The following is a 20,007-nucleotide window of genomic DNA, read 5'->3' on the forward strand; positions in this document are numbered from 1 at the left end:
ATCAACTATCCAGACCACTAAAACTTTCCCTGTATCAGCAATAAGGTAGATTCACTTTCTTATCTGTGTGTTCACTTGAGAAGTATTTTAAGTTGCCTCCAAGAACTTTTCCTTTGTATTCACAACTGGCTAACTGTTTGGCATGCGGCCTAGCTTTAGGCCTATCTCAGGTTTTGGCATGCCTTCCTCACTAAACTTAATCATTATTCTAGGTTTTGATTTAAAGTGAGACGTGTGCAACTCTTCCTTTCACTTGAACATTTACAGGCCATTGTAGGGTTATTAATTGGCCTAATTTCAACACTGTTGTGTCTCAGGGAATAGTGAGGCTGAAGAAGAGGAGAGAGATAGGGAACAGCTGGTCAGTGGAACAGTCAGAACACACACAACATTTAACAATTAGGTTCAATTTATTGTGTCACAAAGCAATTATAATAGTAGCACCAAAGATCACTGATCACAGGTGACCATAATAAATATAATAATAATGAAAAAGTTTAAAACATTGTAAGTATTACTGAAATGTGACAGAGATTGGAAGCAAACAAACACTGTTAGAAAAATTGCTCTGATAGATTTGTTCAACAAAGGGTTTTACAAATATTCAATAAGTAAAAACATAACATCTGGAAGAAAGGTCCATGGTGGTAGAGTAGGAAGACCTTGAGCTCACCTCCTCCCATGGGCACATAAGCATTACAAGTATTTATGGAGCAACTATCAATGAGAACAAGCCTAACACTTAAGTAAACTTAAGCAATAAATATTTTCCATAACTAAAGTTATAAAGAAGGAACCACAACAAGGCTGGTAGAAACAGTGGAGATGGAGTATAATCAAGACCCATGCTCCAGGGTAGAAGACCTACAAACAAGAGGATAATCACAACTGTAGAGGTTCTTTTAAAAGAGTAAGAGACCTGAGCCACTCATCAGGCTCCCCAGCCCAGGGATCCTGCACCAGGAAGATGAGCCCCTCAAACATCTGGCTTTCAAGGCCAGTGTGGTTTGTGTATGGGAGAGCTAGAGGGCTGTAGGAAACAGAGACCCAACCCTTAAAGGGTGCACACAAAACCTCATACATACCAAAACCCAGTGCAGAGGCAGTAATTTGAAAGGAGCTTGAGTTAGAAACACTTTCTGATCTTGGAGAGCCTCTCATAGAGGCAGAAGGCAACTGGGACTCCCACTGAGGACATAGACCCTGAAAGCAGCCATTTCTGGGAGCTTGTCTTACCATGAGAAAACTGGTGCTGACAAGAACCATTTTGATGCCATATATATGTGTGTTAGCATACGGTATTTGTTTTTATCTTTTTTACTTACTTCATTCTCTATGACAGACTCTAAGTTCAGCTGATTCAATTTGTTATAAAGCAGAAAATAACACACTATTGTAAAGCAATTATACTCCAATAAAGATGTTAAAAAAAAAAAGAACCATTTTGGAGTTCTCCCTCTAGCCTATTAGCTCTCGGGGCTTACCTGCCCACAAGCCAAGCTAACCAGTTCCAGGGCCAAACAACTAGCCATGCTGGGACATGGCCCTGCCCACCAGTGGGCTGCCACCAGCCCCAGGGATCCCCAGGGATCCCGAGACCCTGCAGCCAGCAATGCCAGGAACTGGTCCTATCCACCAGTGGGCCAGGGGCCAGCCCCACTTACCAGCACAACCAGAATAGTGAGCCCCACCATAATAGAAGTTTCCACACAGACCACATAAGGGGCACCACTAGAGCATACACCTCTGCTGGTCAGAAGGGAGTGTGTTGCTGGGTTCCATAAGAAGTCTCCTACATAAGGCCACTTCTCTAAGACTGGAAAATGTAATTGACCTACTAAATACATAGAAATAAAAACAGGGAATTTGGTTAAATGGGGTGACAAATGAATACTTTCCAAATGATGGGATGAGATAAAACCCCCCAGAAGAAGAGATAAGTGGAGATAAGCAATATACCCAAGAAAGAGTTCAAGGTAATAATCATAAAGATGCTCAAAGAACTGTGGAGAAGAAAAAATAAACATAGTAAAAATTTTAGAAAGAGTTAAAAAAATATAAAGAAATACCAAATAGAGCTAAAGAATGCAATAAGTGAAATAAAAAATATCCCGGAGTGAATCATCAATACATTATATAATACAGAGTAAATGATTAGCAATCTGAAAGAGTGAAAATCACACAAGATGGACAGAAAAATAATTTTTAAAAAAAGAACAGTTTAAAAGACCTCTGACACAATATCAAACATACAAATGTTCATATTATAGAATTCAGAGAAGGAGAAGAGAGATAGCAAGGGCAGATGAAATAATTTGAAGAAATAATGTATAAAAATTTCCCTAACCTGGGAAAGGAAACAGCCATCCAGTTATAGGAAGGACAAAGTACCAAACAAGACCAACCCAAGATGTCCACATCAAGACACTTTATAATTAACATGAAAGAAATTAAAGAGAAAATCTTAAAAACAACAAGGGAAAAGGAAATACTCATGTGCAAGTGAACTCCCTTAACACCAGCAGCTGAGTTTTTATTTTTTTTTACAGTTTTTCTTTTTTAAAGTATTATTTGTAAAGTATTTTATTTATTTTTCCTTTTATTAACATCTTTATTGGAGTATAATTGCTTTATAATGGTGTGTTAGTTTATGCTTTATAACAAAGAGAATCAGCTATACATATACATATATCCCCATATCTCCTCCCTCTTGTATCTCCCTCCCACCCTCCATATCACATCCCTCCAGGTGGTCACAATGTGCCGAGCTGATCACCCTGTGCTATGTGGCTGCTTCCCACTGGCTGTGTATTTCAAATTTAGTAGTGTATATATGTCCATGCCACTCTCTCACTTTGTCCCAGCTTACATTTCGCCCTCCCCATGTTCTCAAGTCCATTCTCTATATCTTTATTCCTGTCCTGCCCTGGGATCTTCAGAAATTTTTTTTTTTTTTAGATTCCATAAATATGTGTTAGAATATGGTAATTGTTTTTCACTTTCTGACTTACTTCACACTGTATGACAGACTCTAGGTCCATCCAACTAACTACAAAAAACTCAGTTTCATTTTTTTATGGCTGAGTAATATTCCATTGCATATATGGGCCACATCTCATTTATCCATTCATCTGTTGATGGACACTTAGATTGCTTCCATGTCCTGGCTATTGTAAATAGAGCTGCAATGAACATTGTGGTACATGACTCTATTTGAATTATGATTTTCTCAGAGTATATGCCCAGGACTGGGATTGCTGGTTCGTATGGTAGTTCTATTTTTAGTTTTTTAAGGAAACTCCACACTATTCTCCATAGTGGCTATATCAATTTACTTTCCCAACAACAGTGCAAGAGGGTTCCCTTTTCTCACACCCTCTCCAGCATTTATTATTTGTAGATTTTTTGATTATGCCCATTCTGATTGGTGTGAGGTGATACCACTTGATTTGCATTTCTCTAATGATTAGTGACGTTGAGCATCCTTTCATGTGTTTGTTGGCAATCTGTATGTCTTCTTTGGAGAAATGTCTGTTTAGGTATTCTGCCCATTTTTGGGTTGGGTTGTTTGTTTTTTGATATTAAGTTGCATGAGCTGCTTTTAAAATTTGGAGATTAATCCTTTCTCAGTTGCTTCATTTGTAAATATTTTCTCCCATTCAGAGGGTTGTCTTTTCATCTTGTTCATGTTTTCCTTTGCTGTGCAAAAGTTTTTAAGTTTCATTAGGCCACTTTTATTTATTTTCGTTTTTATTTCCATCTCTCTAGAAGGTGGGCCAAAAAGGATCTTGCTGTGTTTTATATCATAAAGCTTTCTGTCTAAGTTTTCGTCTAAGAGTTTTAAAGTGTCTGGCCTTACATTTAGGTCTTTAATCCATGTGGACTTTGTTTTTGTGTATGGTGTTAGGGAGTGTTCTACTTTCATTATTTTACATGTAGCTGTCCAGTTTGCCAAGCACCACTTATTGCAGAAGCTGTCTTTTTTACATTGTATATTCTTGCCTCCTTTATCAAAAATATGGTGACCATATATGCATGGGTTTATCTCTGGGCTTTCTATCTTGTTCCATTCATCTATATTTCTGTTTCTGTGTCACTACCATACTCTCATGATTACTGTAGCTTTGTAGTATATTCTGAAGTCAGGGAATCTGATTACTCCAGCTCCGTTTTTCTTTCTCAATATTGCTTTGGCTAATCGGGGTCTTTTGTGTTTCAATACAAATTGTGAAATTTTTTGTTCTATTTCTGTGAAAAATGTCATTGGTAGTTTGATACAGATTGTATTGAATCTGTAGATTGCTTTGGGTAGTATACTGATTTTTACAACGTTGATTCTTCCATTCAAAGAACATGGTATATCTCTCCATCTGTTTGTATCATCTTTAATTTATTTCATCAGTGTCTTGTAGTTTTCTGCATACACGTCTTTTGTCTCCTTTAGCAGGTTTACTTCTAGGTATTTTATTCGTTTTGCTGCAAAGGTAAATGGGAGTGTTTCCTTAATTTCACTTTCAGATTTTTCATCATTAGTGTACAGGAATGCAAGATTTCTGTGCATTAATTTGAATCCTGCTACTTTACCACATTCATTGATTAGCTCTAGTAGTTTTCTGGGAGCATCTTTAGGATTTTCTATGTATAGTATCATGTCATCTGCAAACAGTGACAACTTTATTTTGTATTTTCTGATTTTGATTGTTTTTATTTGTTTCTTTTCTCGGATTGTTGTGGCTAAATCTTTGAAAACTATGTTGAGTAAGAGTGGTGAGAGTGGGCAACCTTGTCTTGTTCCTGTTATTAGAGGAAATAGTTTCAGTTTTTCACCATTGAGAAGAATGTTGGCTGTGGGTTTGTCATATATGGCCTTTATTTTGTTGAGTTAAGTTTCCTCTATGCCTAATTTCTGGAAGGTTTTTATCATAAATGTGTGTGGAATTTTGTCAAAAGTTTTTCTGCATCTATTGAGATGGTCGTATTATTTTTCTCCTTCAATTTGATAATATGGTTTATCACATTGATTGATTTGCATTTATTGAAGAACCCTTGCATTTCTGGGATAAACCTCACTTGATCACGGTGTATGATCCTTTTAATGTGGTGTTGGATTCTGTTTGCTAGTATTTTGTTGAAGATTTTGCATCTATGTTCATCAGTGATATTGACCTGTAGTTTTCTTTCTTTGTGGCATCTTTGTCTGGTTTTCATATCAGGGTGATGATGGCCTTGAAGAATGAGTTTGGGCGTGTTCCTCCCTCTACTATATTTTGGAAAAGTTTGAGAAGGATAGGTGTTAACTCTTCTCTAAATGTTTGATACAATTCGCCTGTGAAGCCATCTGGTCCTGGCCTTTTGTTTGTTGGAAGACTTTTTATCACAGTCTCAATTTCGGTGTTTGTGATTGGTCTGTTTATATTTTCTAGTTCTTCCTGGTTCAGTCTTGAAATTTGTGCTTTTCTGAGAAGTTGTTCATTTCTTCCAGGTTGTCCATTTTATTGGCATATAGTTGCTTGTAGTAATCTCTCATAATTTTTTTTATTTCTGTGGTGTCAGTTGTTACTTCTTTTCATTTCTAATTCTACTGATTTCAGTCTTTATTTTTTTCTTCATGAGTCTGGCTAATGGTTAATCGATTTTGTTTATCTTCTCAAAGAACAGCCTTTTAGTTTTACTAATCTCTGCTATAGTTTCTTTCATTCCTTTTTCATTTATTTCTGACCTGATCTTTATGATTTCTTTCCTTCTGGTAAATTTTGGGGGTTTATTTTGTTCTTTTTTCTCTAATTGCTTTAGGTGTAATTTTGGGTTGTTTATTTGAGATGTTTCTTTTTTCTTGAGGTAGGATTGCATTGTTAAAAACTTCCCTCTTAGAACTGCTTTGGCTGCATCCGGTAGGTTTTCAATCATTCTCTTTTCATTCTCCTTTGTTTCTAGGTATTTTTTTTTATTTCCTCTTTGATTTCTTCAGTGATCTATTTATTATTCAGTAGTGTATTATTTAGCCTCTACCTGTTTGTATTTTTTATAGTTTTTTTCCTGTAATTGATATCTAGTCTAGCGTTTGTGGTCCAAAATAATACTTGATACACTTTAAATTTTCTTAAATTTACCAAGGCTTGATTTGTGTCCCAAGATATGATCTATCCTGGAGAATGTTCCATGAGCACGTGGGAAGAAAGTGTATTCTGTTGTTTTTCGATGGAATGTCCTAAAAATATCAATTATGTCTATCTTGTTTAATGTAACATTTAAAGCTTGTATTTCCTTATTTATTTTTTTATTTTCAACGATCTGTGCTTTGGTGAAAGTGGCGTGTTAAGGTCCACTAATATGAGTGTGTTACTATTGATTTCCCCTTTTATATCTGTTAGCACTTGCTTTTTGTATTGAGATGCTCCTATGTTGGGTGCATAAATATTTAAAATTGTTATACCTTCTTCTTGGATTGGTCACTTGATCATTATGTAGTGTCCATTTTTGCCTCCTGTAATAGTCTTTATTTTAAAGTGTATTTTGTCTCATGTGAGAATTGCTACTCCAGCTTTCTTTTTAGTTCCATTTGCATGGAATATCTTTTTCCACCCCCTCACTTTCAGTCTATATGTGTCCCTAAGTCTGACGTGGGTAGACAGTACATGTAGAGGTCTTGTTTTTTTTTATCCAATCAGCCAGTGTATGTCTTTTGGTTGGAGCATTTCATCCTTTACATTTAAGGTAATTATCAAGATCTATGTTCCTATTACCATTTTCTTAATTGTATTGGGTTTGCTTTTGTACGTGTTTTTCTTCTCTTGTGTTTCCTACCTAGAGAAGTTCTTTAGCATTTGTTGTAAAGCTGGTTTTGTGGTGCTACATTCTCTTACCTTTTGGTTGTAAAGGTTTATTTTCTCCATGGAGTCTGAATGAGATCCTTGCTGGGAAGAGTAATCTTGTTTGTAGACTTTTCCTTTTCAACACTTCAAATATGTCCTGCCACTCCCTTTTGGCTTGCAGAGTTTCTGCTGAAAGATCAGCTTTTAATGTTATTGGTATTCCCTTGTATGTTATTTGTTGTTTTTCCCTTGCTTCTTTTAATATTTTTTCTTTGTATTTAACTTTTGATAGTTTGATTAATATGTGTCTTGGTGTGTTTCTTCTTGGATTTATCCTGTATGGTACTCTCTGCACTTCCCAGAATTGGTTGACTATTTCCTTTCCCATATTAGGGAAGTTTTCAGCTATAGTCTCTTGAAATATTTTCTCAATGCCTTGTTTTTTTCTTCTTCTTCTGTGACCGCTATAATTCAAATGTTTGTGCATTAAATGTAGTCCCAGAAGTCTCTGAGTTTGTCCTCAAATCTTTTCATTCCTTTTACTTTATTCTGCTCTGTGGTAGTTATTTCCACTATTTTTTCTTCCAGGTCACTCATCCATTCTTTGCCTCAGTTATTCTGCTATTGATTCATTCTAGAGAATTTTTAATTTCATTTATTGTGGTGTTCATCATTGTTTGTTTTCTCTTTAGTTCTTCTAGGTCCTTGTTAAACGTTTCTTGTATGTTCTCCATTCTATTTCCAAGATTTTGGATCATCTTTACTCTCATTGTTCTGAATTCTCTTTCAGGCAGACTGCCTATTTCCTCTTCATTTGTTTGTTCTGGTGGGTTTTCAATTTGCTCCTTCATCTGTTTGGTGTCTCTTTGTCTTCTCATTTTGCTTAACTTACTATGTTTGGGGTTTCCTTTTCACAGGCTGCAGGTTTGTAGTTCCCATTGTTTATGGTTTCTGCCCCCAGTGGTAAGGCTTGTTTAGTGGGTTGTGTAGGCTTCCTGGTGGAGGGGCCTGGTGTCTGTGTTCTGGAGAATGAGGCTGCTACTTGTCTTTCTGGTGGACTGGACACATCCAGTGATGTGTTTTTGGGAGCCTGTGACCTTATAATGATTTTAGGCAGCTTCTCTGATAATGGGTGGGTTTGTGTTCCTGTCTTTATAGTTGTTTGGCTAAGATGTCCATTACTGTAGCTTGCTGGTCGTTGAGTGGAGCTGGGTCTTAGCTTTGAGAAAGAAATCTCTGGGATAGCTTTCCCTGTTTGATATCCCATGGAGCTGGGAGGTCTCTGGTGGGCCAATGTCCTGAAATTGGCTCTGTCATCTCAGAGACACAGGTCTGACACCAGGGCAGAGCACCAAGAACCTGTCAGCCACACAGCTCAGAAGAAATAGGAGGAAAAAAAAGAAAGAAAAAGAAAGAAAATAAAATAATAAAATAATTGAAATAAAAATTATTAAAAATAAGAAAAAATTAAAAAGTAATAAAAAGAAAGAAAGAAAAAAAGAAGGAAGATGAAACGAAACCAAAAAACAAATCCACCAATCATAACCAGCACTATAAACTATAGGAAAAAAACAAAAAAATACCAACAGACTGAACTCTATGGCAAATGGTAAATGCATAGTTATACATACAAAATCATTCAAAGAAGCATACACGTAGACACTCACAAATAATGCAAAGGGAAAACCTAGGGGCATGAACCTAGGGGCATGATGGTAATAAAGATGCAGACATAGAGATTGGACCTGAGGACACGAGCAGGGGGAAGGTTAAGCTAGGACGAAGTAAGAGAGTGGCATTGACATATATACACTACCAAATTATATTAGATAGCTAGTGGGAAGCAGCTACATAGCACAGGGAGACCAGCTTGGTACTTTGTGACCACCTAGAGGTGTGAGATATGGAGTGTGGGAGAGAGACACCAGAGGGAGGGAATATGGGGATATATGTATATGTATAACTGATTCACTTTGTTATACAGCAGAAACTAACACACCATTGTAAAGTAATTATATTCCAATAAAGATGTTAAAAAAGAAACTAACACAAAAATGTAAAGCAATTATACTCCAATAAAGATGTTTTAAAAATTCTAACAAACATTTAAACAGGTATTTAAACACCTATTCTTCTCAAACTCTTCAAAAAAATTGAAATAGAAGCAATGTTTCCAAACTCATTCTATGATTCCAGCATCACTGTAATACCAAAGCCAGACAATATACCACAAAAAAAAGAAAATTATAAGCCAATATCTCTGATGAGCAAAGATACATAACTACTCAACAAAATATTTGCAAACCCAATTCAACATTACATTGCAAGGATTATATTACCATAATCAAGTTTTTTTTTTTAATCCCAGGGATATAAGAATTGTTAAATGTCAGCAAATCAATCAATATGAAACATCATGTTAACATATGGAAGAATAAAACCCATATGAGTATCTCAATAGTTTGTGAACAAGATTTTGACAGAATTCAACATCCACTTAAGATAAAAACTCTTAGCAAAATGTGTATAGAGAGAAAACCTCAACTTAATAATGGCCATGTATGACATGCCCACAGCCAACATCAGACTAAATGGTGAAAAGCTGAAAGCATTTCCTCTAAGATCAGGAACAAGATAAGGATGTCCACTCTACACTTTTATTCAACATAGTATTGGAAGTCCTAGCCGCAGCAATTAATAATAAAAAAAAATCGGCACACCAATTGTTAAAGAAGTCAATCTTTCACTTTTGCAGATGACATGATACTATATACTAAAAAGTTCTGAAGACACCATCAAAAACTATTAGAGCTAACAAATGACTACAGTAAAGATGCAGGATACAAAATTAATATACAGGAATCTTTTGCATTTCTATATACTAACAACAAACTTTCAGAAAGAGAACTTTTAAAAATCCCATGTGCAAGTGCATCAAAAATGAATAAAATACCTACGTATAAATCTAACCAAGGAGGTAAAAGACCTGTATTCAGAAAACTATAAGACACTGATGAAAAAAATTTTAGATGACACAAGCAGATGTAAAGACATACTGTGGTCATAGACTGGAAGAATAATATTGTTAAAATGATAATACTAAAAAAAAAATGATAATACTGCCCAAGGGAATCTACAGGTTCAATGCAATCTCAATCAATATACCAATGGTGTTTTTCTCATATCTAGAACAAATAATTCTAAAATTTATATGGAAACACAATGATCCTGAATAGCAGGAACAATCTTGAGAAAGAAGAATTAAGTTAAGGTATCACACTCCCTGATTTCAAACTATGATACAAAGCTGAAGTAATGAAAACAGTATGGTACCGGCACAGAATCAGACACACAGATAAATGGAACACAATAGTCAGCCCAGAAATAAACTCCTATATTTTATGGTCAATTAATCTATGACAAAGGAGGCAAGAATATGCAATGGGTAAAAGAGACCCTCTTGAAAAAATGTTGGGAAAACCAGACAGCTATATGCAAAAAATCAAACTGGACTACTTTCCCACAACACATCCAAAAGTAAGCTTAAAATGGATTTAAGACTTAAATGTAAGACTGAAACCATAAAATTTCTAGATGAAAACATAGGTGGTACACTCTTTGATATTTTTCTTAGCAATATATTTTTATTATGTCTCCTTAGGCAAGGGAAACAAAAACAAATGTAAACATGTGGAACTAAAGATCTTAAGATTAACTTTTTAATATGTTTGAGATAATTTTTGTGTATGGTGTAAGATAAATGTCCAATTTCATCCTTTTTGATATGGTTATCCAGTTTTCCTATCACCATTTATTGAGATGACAATCTTCTCCTCATTATGTATTCTTGGCATTCCTGTCAAATATTGGGTGACTGTATATACATGGGTTTATTTATGAGCTCTCTATTCTGTTTCATTGGTCTATGTTTCTGTTTTCATGCCAGTACCATACTGTTTTTATTACTATAGCTTTGTACTATATTTTGAAATCAGGACATATATTACCTCTAGCTTTATTCTTTTTTTTTCTAGCTTTATACTTCATTCTCAAGATCAATTTGGCTATTCTGGGTCTTTTGTGGTTCCATACGAATTTTAGGATATTTTTTCTATTTCTTTTTGTTCAAATGCCATTAGTATTTCAATAGAGATTGCTTTGAATCTGTAGATCACTTGTTGGTAGTGTAAGTTTTCTAAAAAATATTAATTCTTCCAATCTATGAATAAGGGGTGTCTTTCCATTTATGGTGTCTGCTATAATATCTTTCATCAGTTTTTTATAGTTTTCAGTGTACAAGTCTTTCACCTCCTTAATTAAGTTTATCCCAAAGTATTTAATTTTTTTTAATTTTTGAATACTTTTGATTTCACAAAAAAATTAACAGGAAGGTGTAGATGTTGCTTACAGACTTCTGCCCCTACACATGGAAAGTTTTCTCCATTATCAACATCTCCTACCAGAGTGGTACATTTGTTACAATTGATGAAACTGCATCGACACATCATTACCACCCAAAGTCTAGGCAACTCTGATTGTCAGAAAGTTTTTTTTTTTTTCATTTTCAGTTGAAATTAATCTCTGTGTGTAACTCTTACCCATGGGTACTACCTCTGACTTTGGGGACACAAGTAACACATACTTGTATTACAAGTATGTACAAGTAATATAGTACTTGTCTATTTCATCTTCCCTGGCCAAAACCTACATCTTCTGGTCTCCAGGCTAAAAAGCTCATTTTTCCAACTATTTCTCAAAGGTCCAATTCCTTCTTTTATTCCCTGCCTCTTCCTAAATGTATGTTTGAATTTATCTGTGCTTTTTTAAAGTATGACACTCAGAGGTAGAACTGGACTTGTTGGTGAGGTATGACTGGCCCTGGTAGTGCAAACCTGTAACCTCCTTTCTCAGGTCTCTGTACTATAAATATACAGACAGATGCCATATTACCATATTGAGCTATCACATCACATTTCTATGGGAGCTATAAAAGCTGCTTAGTCTTTTTCATCCATGCACTTATTCTTGGCTGTATCCCGCACCTATGCCTCTTTTCCCCCTTGGTATCCAAGGGGGAGCCCCCTCTGCCACTGGATCCAATTTTTAACCACTTTCATCTTTTTCTTCATCTTCACTCAGGAGATGGCTCCTTCAGAGGCCACCACACTCAATACACCCATAGAGCCCTCTCTATATTTTTTTGTCTTTTGCCAGTGCTGAGGAAGTCGGCCTTCTTTTTTCTCCAGACCCCATGTCTAACTATAAATTCACCACAGTGCATTGGTCACTAATCTACTTATACTTACTCACTGTGGGACTGGGCCAAAGTTAGGAGTCAAGAGAAGACTTTCTGATGACCAACTTTAGCTGATTCTTAGCACAGATATAAAGAACTATGGTCAAGTGGGCTTCCCTCTGAGGACACCTGGGCCTAGGCCCAGAGCTTCTCATGGGAGGGTGAGAGGTACCCAAGGAAAATTTTCTGAGGTGAGTCCACTTCCTGGAAATAAGCTCAACTTTCTGCCCCTTGAACATAGATGCCAACCCCTCCCATGTGTCATACATGTTTTAGTTTTCAAATAACGTCGTGCCACTTCTTTCATCTGGAAGGAGTACGTGCCATTGTTCACTGCATTGATTTTACAGATACAGAAACTGGAATTCAGAGATATGGAGTGACTCACCCAAAGTCACACAATAAGTGTGGCCTTATTAAGTGGCAAAGCTTGTGGAAGAGATGGAAGCAGAAACTTCTCTTCTTCCATCTCTTTGGAGTAAGCCACATGTGAAAAGAGCAAACAAGATAATCATTTTTCTGGCTCGTCCTTGAAAATAGCATAAACTCCAGCCAGGAGTTTAAACTAAAATACAAATTAGCTTTTAAAAGGTCAGACTAGAATGCATACTTTGAAGCATCAAATAATACCTCTTCCCTGGACCCCAAGGTTTATGAATGTTCTTGGAGGAGAAGATTCAACCTGACAGCTTATAGTCTGAGCATAGTTACAAGCAATATCTCCCATGCCCTTAAGGCTAGGACACCAACAACAAGAAACCTTTTAAAGAAATGGAATAATAACCTCTATTGATTAAAAACTTGAACCCTGAACACCTATATGTATAAAATTGTCAATTTAAAACAAACAGCCCATTAAGCCCTTATGTAGTTGTATTATTACTACCCAAGCCAAATGAAGAATATTTGTAAAAAAAGGAAGTCTCTTGAGAGGAGTTTAGGATGGAGAGACAAGACCAGGATTTGAGTGCAGCCTTTAACAGAGTACCTCAGTTGAATTGCTTCACTTCTGTGGGTCTATTTCTTTACTTGGTAAAGATCTCCCTTACTTACCATTGAGTAAAGCAAAAGAGCTTCAGGAAATCCAACCAAAAGATACTGGGGACATTCAAGGTAGCTCCATCAAAGATCTAAAACAAAGAATTTCTCCTAGAACAGGGAATCATCCTGTTGGAGATAGAAGACGACAGGCTGAGAAATTCTTCTCCAATCGGTCATGGGAGTGTTGCCCCAAAACTTGGGCAAAAGAGGAGGATTTTTCAAGTGTGAGGAGGGTGAAAGCCAAACAGCTTGGTGCTGGGTCACCTAATAGGCAGACCAAGTTCATGCTAAGTTACCAGCAAGCATATACTCAAAAAAAAAAAGAGTTTTTCAAAACATTCTAATATTTGATATTAAAATAAAACAAAACAAAAACAAAACCTTCAAAGTAATCATAATGAGGAAAACTGTAGATTTCCATTCACTTATTTTATGCTGCAGTATGTTTTTGTTTTAAAATATATATGGGGGAGGGACTTTTGAAACCTTATCAGTTCAGAGGGCCCCTAAATGTTTTACTGTGACCCTAAATAGACATTAGTATAGATGATGTCTTCTTTTCCTGTTGTTTTGGTCTCCTCAGCTCCCATCTGACATGCCTTAATTCAATCTATGGAGAAAATGCAGGTGTCTCACTGCCCTCCTAAGCCTAGCCCAAGGGTACTTTTGTCAATTTAATCAGCCTAAACTTTGGTCCCTGTGCTTGCTGCAAACAAACATTCATTGTAGGGGAAGTGACTTCAAGAAGATATTTTGTCCTTCCTCCTGCCTCCTTGAAAGTCAAGGGGAAACTATCAAATGCATATTATGGTCCATTCTAAATACTGGAGTTTGAGGAGGCTATTATATAGATGGGACTCTGGATAGTTTGTTCATTTGTTGAATGAAAAGAAAGTGTAAGACTCTCTTAGCAGATGGCTTCAGGATCCAAAACCCCTTATCTCAGGAAGTCAGTACTTAAATTTCACATAATTTCTCTTGCCACAATTTAAGCTCATTTCCATTGTTCTGTCTCAATTAAAAGAGTCCATCATTATTTTTCTTTTATAGAATAGTGTAATGATGTTATATTAGAAAGAGTTTTCTCTGCAAACGAATCCCTGAAAGACCAAAGTCAAGACTCTTCCTTTCTCCAGTTGTCAGTTTCCTCATCTGTGAGTCAAAGAAAACAATACTTTACTCAAAGGGTTGTTGTGACTAGTTAATGATGGGAAGGTTAGAAACCAGTTTCTGACATATAATACGTATACTCAACACACTGTTTTCTTAATCTCATAATCCATGATGGTATAATCAGTATCAAAAATCACAGCCCGGATTTCCTGATTTCTATTCCAGTGTTGGAACGGTGATCATGAACATACTGCTGGGAATATCTGACCTACAGAAGACTAGGGAAATTAAGGTCAGTGAGTGAAGGAGAGTTATTACCCTTGAAAGCTGAGTAAAGAAGTCTGGACATGATACATAAATCAAGAAGTCATTGTAAGCCTCTGGAGTTCTTGCATTGTTGAATGACAGGTTGAACATAGTGGAGAAGCACATCTCTGAACTTCCCCTCAAAGTTTCCAAGAGGTTGTTTACAACCCCTTGAAAAAGAATTTGAGGGCCCCCCAGCTAGAATGTGCAGGATAAACGTCTACATAAGATTTCTTCCCAGACCCTTGAGACCAGTAATCTTTACCAGCTTCCCCCTGTTCTTACTGACTGCTCTCCCTAAGGGTGTCCTCTCTCCTTCCTTCTTCAACTCCCATTTACTTCTGTGGAGCTAAGTACCTCTCACTGAAATTTTATCTGAAATTTTCTGTTCCAGGAAAGTCTACGTACCATGTGATGTATTCATCTCCCTACTCTCAGCCAAGATTTCACAGTTCTCATCTACAAGGCTGGAATGTCTTAGACCAAAGACAGTGATAGGGCCAGGCCTGTTCTTGTAATTATAGAAATTTTCAAAGGTTAAAGCTAGGAGTGCCCTGGAGAAACAATTTTTTTTCAATACCCTTATGATAAAGATGAAGAACTGAATCCTAGAAAGAGTATTGTAGTGGGGAGTAGCAGGAGAGACTCGTCTAAAGTCACACAGAGCCTGTACCAGAACCCAGGTCTCCTAAATCCCAATCCAGTACTATTTTTACTACACCAAGTTCAACTCCTGAGATTTTTCCTCAGTCCATCCTTGCAACTTCTGGTCCCCAGTTTCCGTCTAGCAGTTCTCCTTCAGGGAAGCATTTTAGTTCACACCATTCCCCTTTCCCACCTGACTCAGAAACACCATGAATTGATCCCTTCATTCAATTTTTTCTTACTCTAGGGGTTTAGACTTAAGTGGTTTTCTCAGCCAATTCTCCCACCACAGTTGGAACCCAAGAGCAGACAGGAATATCTCTAACTTTGTCTCAGGGTTGCATCTGCCAGGGCTAGTTGTACATAGTCTCAGCCAATGAAGTGGCAAAGAGGAAACTGTCATTCTAAAGTGTCTTAGGACCAGGCTCCACTGAAATATTTTCATCTATCCTGAGACAGGAAACTGGCTGCCTATTTACAGGACTGGCCTAAGAAGGAATGGAATGAAAACAATCGTGAATCCAAAACCTTCCTTGATTACCAAAAAATAGGCAAAGAAGTATCATTTTGGAGTATCTCAAAACCCAGGCTGAAGATGTTTGGTGATATGGTGAATGGCTTGACACTTCAAACCTGGCTATTAGGGTTCCACTGAAAGGATGTTCTCATTGGGAATGGAGGAACAGAAGGGTAGTTAACCTTGGTGGACTGAAGTAACCTCTAAAGATGGCATATATGCATCCAATGTCCTGCTCAACTACTTGGAAGATTTGTGCCTGGGATAACCCATCAGATCACTTTATTACAGGATGTGAACTTAAACATTTCACCTGGCTAGTGTCCCAGGAAGTATAAAACTGGGCAATGAAGTGCAACTCTAAGCTGTCTTCAAAGGCCAGAACTAATGACTATAATCAACTCCATGTGGGGAGATAGTAGGGTAGCATTAGTGAATGAGCATATCTGATTTAGAAAGTGAATCCAACATTAACAATAGAAGAAGGATCAGGGCATCACAAAGATGTAGAGGTGTGGGGAAAACCAGGCTTAGCTAAAAAGGAGTCTACTGATATGACCATGAGTTTGGGCAGAATGGCTATGGAGCACTAGACCAACATGTACAGTTTGTTAAATTCTTTGCAGATCATAACAAGATAGCTCATAGATGTAGGTTTCCCCCATGGAAAGAATCTGAGGATGAATCCCAGGATTCCAGATCTAGCTTTAACACTGACTAGGCTAGGTATTACCTGTCTCAATGTCCCCATCTGTACAATGGGAGGTGGTCAAATTAGATGATGACTTTACCACTTATTATATCATACATGATGTTCTGTGGCAAACCTAGCATTATCTTTGAGCTACAAAAGAGAACTTGTGGGATGGCAGGAATTAGGCTACTGTGGCACCTTAGTTAATTTCTGACTATGCCAGAAGCTGCTTTCAACTTCTATTCTCTGGAGTTCCATTTCAAGAGACAGTTTGGAAATTCCCTAGGCCATGAGATGTCCATGCTAAGGTCAGTAAGGCTCTCTTCTGCTCTGATGTTATTCCTAGTTTGCTTTCCTAAATGGGGCTTGGAGGTAGAATTTCAATAACTTTTTTAACCAAATGCAAAAATTGTTTGGCTTCTTTGTACCTGCACTCCCCATTCTCCCTCTTATTAATCTACATTAATTAATTTTCTGTACAAGAGCTCAGCTTAAGACATTGCAATCCAAAGTCTTAGCTGCCTGATAATAGGCAGACTGTATCAGAGGGAAGAATAATGCCTTCACCACTCTTCTTTTCCACAGGGAATAGGAAAAAGAAAAAATATGCAAAGTGAGTTGACACCTGAAGAAAAGGCTTTTTCTGCACAAGCAAAAGATAGGAAAGTGGTAGAAGTTGCTTTGGGCAGGAGTCCCCAACCCTCAGGATGCAGACCAGTACCAGTCCATGGCCTGTTAGGAACCAGGCCACACAGCAGAACGTGAGCAGTGGGTGAGTGAGCAAAGCTTCATCAGCAACTCCCCATCGCTCGCATTACCACCCCACCCCTATCCATGGAAAAATTTTCTTCCATGAACCCAGTCCCTGGTGCCAGAAAGGTTGCGGAACCCTGGCTTAGGGGATTCAGAAAACAGTGATCAGGAAATTGAGTCCCTGCTAACATTGGCATATGACCTTAAGCCAACTGAATGGGACCGTAGGCTACATCAATAGGTGTGTGAGCCCCAGATCAAGGGAGATGGTCATACTGCTTTACTTCATTTAGACTCTACATAGTGATATACAATTAGTTCTGGAATCCCTATGCTCAATTTCTTTCTCAAAATAAACGCATACTCATGGTAAATAATTTGAAATATATGAAAAGATAAAGAAGAAAATAAACATATGATTGCTTAGATACCACTTTTAAAGTGCCAATGAATTTTCTTTTTTCCATGAAGATTTCTCTCTCTCTGTCCTCATACATATATATATGTGTGTGTGTGTGTGTGTGTGTGAGTGTGTAATTTAAAAACTTTTTTTTACAAACTTGAGGTCATAGAGCCTGCGTGTGACAAAGGCTGTAGATCATGGATGGGTGTCAAAGTTTTATCCTCTGCTCCCAGCTTTCCACAACTACCACCACCTCTTCTACAGTGATTATATTCTCTACAAATGCTGTATTTGGTTCTTTTGAAGCACTTATGCAAGTTATAATTATGTATTTTTCTGTAGATATGTTTGTTCATTGCTTAAATCCCCACTGGATTTGGAGCTGTCTTCAGCAAACAATTGTGTTAGGCTCTTCAGCTCTCTATTCATACTAGTACTTAGCACAATTACAGGGACATAATAGACTTTCCCAAAGTGTTCGTTGAATGAATGGATGATATGTCTGTGGCCCCATAAGCCCAAAAGAAACTACAGTGTCAGGGTCTTAGAAAGAAAAGCCTTAGCCTGTAAATAGGGAACATGACTTTCTGACAGAATTGCATTCTTAGTTATTTATGACGGATATTTTGATATATATCTTTAAAAACATTAAATTTTATCTTTTATCTAAGACATATAAACAGCAAATGTCCTCAAATTATCCCTGATCCTCTTTTCCATCCTTGAACTTTCTCACTCCTGTGGATAAGGTGAAGAAAGGAGTAGAAGTGAGGGGTAGAATGGAGAACAGAAATGGGGTTGGGGTGAAAGATGGGTGAGAGGTGAGATAGGGAGAGGATAAGGGGTATAGGTGAAGGATGTATTTCACATTCACTACTTAGTAACCAACCAGTAATATTTTTAATATGAAATCTGTATCGAAAATCTTTGCTTCATTGTCATGCTAGCTTAGAGGGGACTGCCTAGTGAACTTCACCTGTGCCAGAAGACATTTCTGAAGCCTGAGGCAGGGCTTGAGGGAAGTCTTGAAGGGAAATAGGAGAAATTACAGGCTTTACTCAGGTGGTTCTTCATGGGATAGGGCCCCTTACACAGGGTCTGCTTTTTCATGGTTATCCATAAACCTTCCCAGTCCCTGTTTGCTGCCTAAAATCAATAGGAACTGTGCCCATTTAAATGAGAGCTTATTCCCTGTTATATATCGAATCTAAAAAAAAATGGTTCTGATGAACCTAGGGGCAGGACAGAAATAAAGATACAGATGTAGAGAATGGACTTGATGACATGGTGAGGGGGAAGGGTAAGCTGGGACGAAGTGAGAGAGTAGCATTGACATATATACACTACCAAATGTAAGATAGATAGCTAGTGGGAAGCAGCTGCATAACACAGGGAGATCAGCTCGGTGCTTTGTGATCACTTAGAGGGGTGGGATAAGGAGGGTGGGAGGGAGGTGCAAGAGGGAGGGGATATGAAAATATATGTATACATATAGCTGATTCACTTTGTTATACAGCAGAAACTAACACAACACTGTAAAGCAATTATACTCCAATAAAGATGTTAAAAAAAAGATGACCCCCTATCATGAGATCCAGCCAACAATATTAACATAAGCAATTTAAAAGTCCAATCTCATCTTTATCTTTAAGATGAAATGTAATTTAGAGGGGAAATGTCACACTATAGTCAGAAGACTGCACTTCAAATGCTAACTCCATCACTTCCTAGAGGTGGCAAGTCATTTCACCTCTATGAGCCTTGGTTTCTCATTTGCAAACAAGCTAATAATCTCTCCCTCTTAGCTTTTTGTAAGGATTAATTTAAGTGAAACTATGTCTGAAAAATCTGTAGCACACCTCTCGTACCAAAATTGGTGTTCATAATTATTTTGATCCCCCCAATGTCATTAATAACTGGATTTGAGCCAAGTTTGAGGTCGCAGTTTTCACAGGTGAAACTACAATGGGAAGAAGGGAGATAAATAAGTTGTGTGGGTGGGATGGGGTTAAGGAGTATGAAGGCATAGATGACCTATGTAAAGGGGGTACTTGGCCTAAGATTAAGCAAAAAGACAGAATCCTCATCAACTTCCAACTTTGAATTTTTATGTCACAGCTTCTTATATAGTCTCTAAAAAGAAGGAAAGCAGTAGATTTCCATGGTTTTGGATCATACAGAGTGGAGCTGCCCTATTGTCTGTAGTACTGGGCTGTGGAAATGAGGTGTCCTAGTTTTTCTACAAGAATTATGTTTGGTTGCTCTCACCTGAAAGCACAATAGTAAATAATTGAGACAGGGCTTAAGGTGATGTGTTCAGTTGTATCTTCCCAACACTGAAAACTCAGTTTAAAGAGGGAAATATATACCTTGGTAAATATAAAACAGAAAACTTGTTTAAATTTTATTTTTTATCTGAATGATATT

The sequence above is a fragment of the Phocoena sinus genome, chromosome X, assembly GCF_008692025.1.
Source record: "Phocoena sinus isolate mPhoSin1 chromosome X, mPhoSin1.pri, whole genome shotgun sequence".
NCBI lineage: Eukaryota > Metazoa > Chordata > Mammalia > Artiodactyla > Phocoenidae > Phocoena > Phocoena sinus.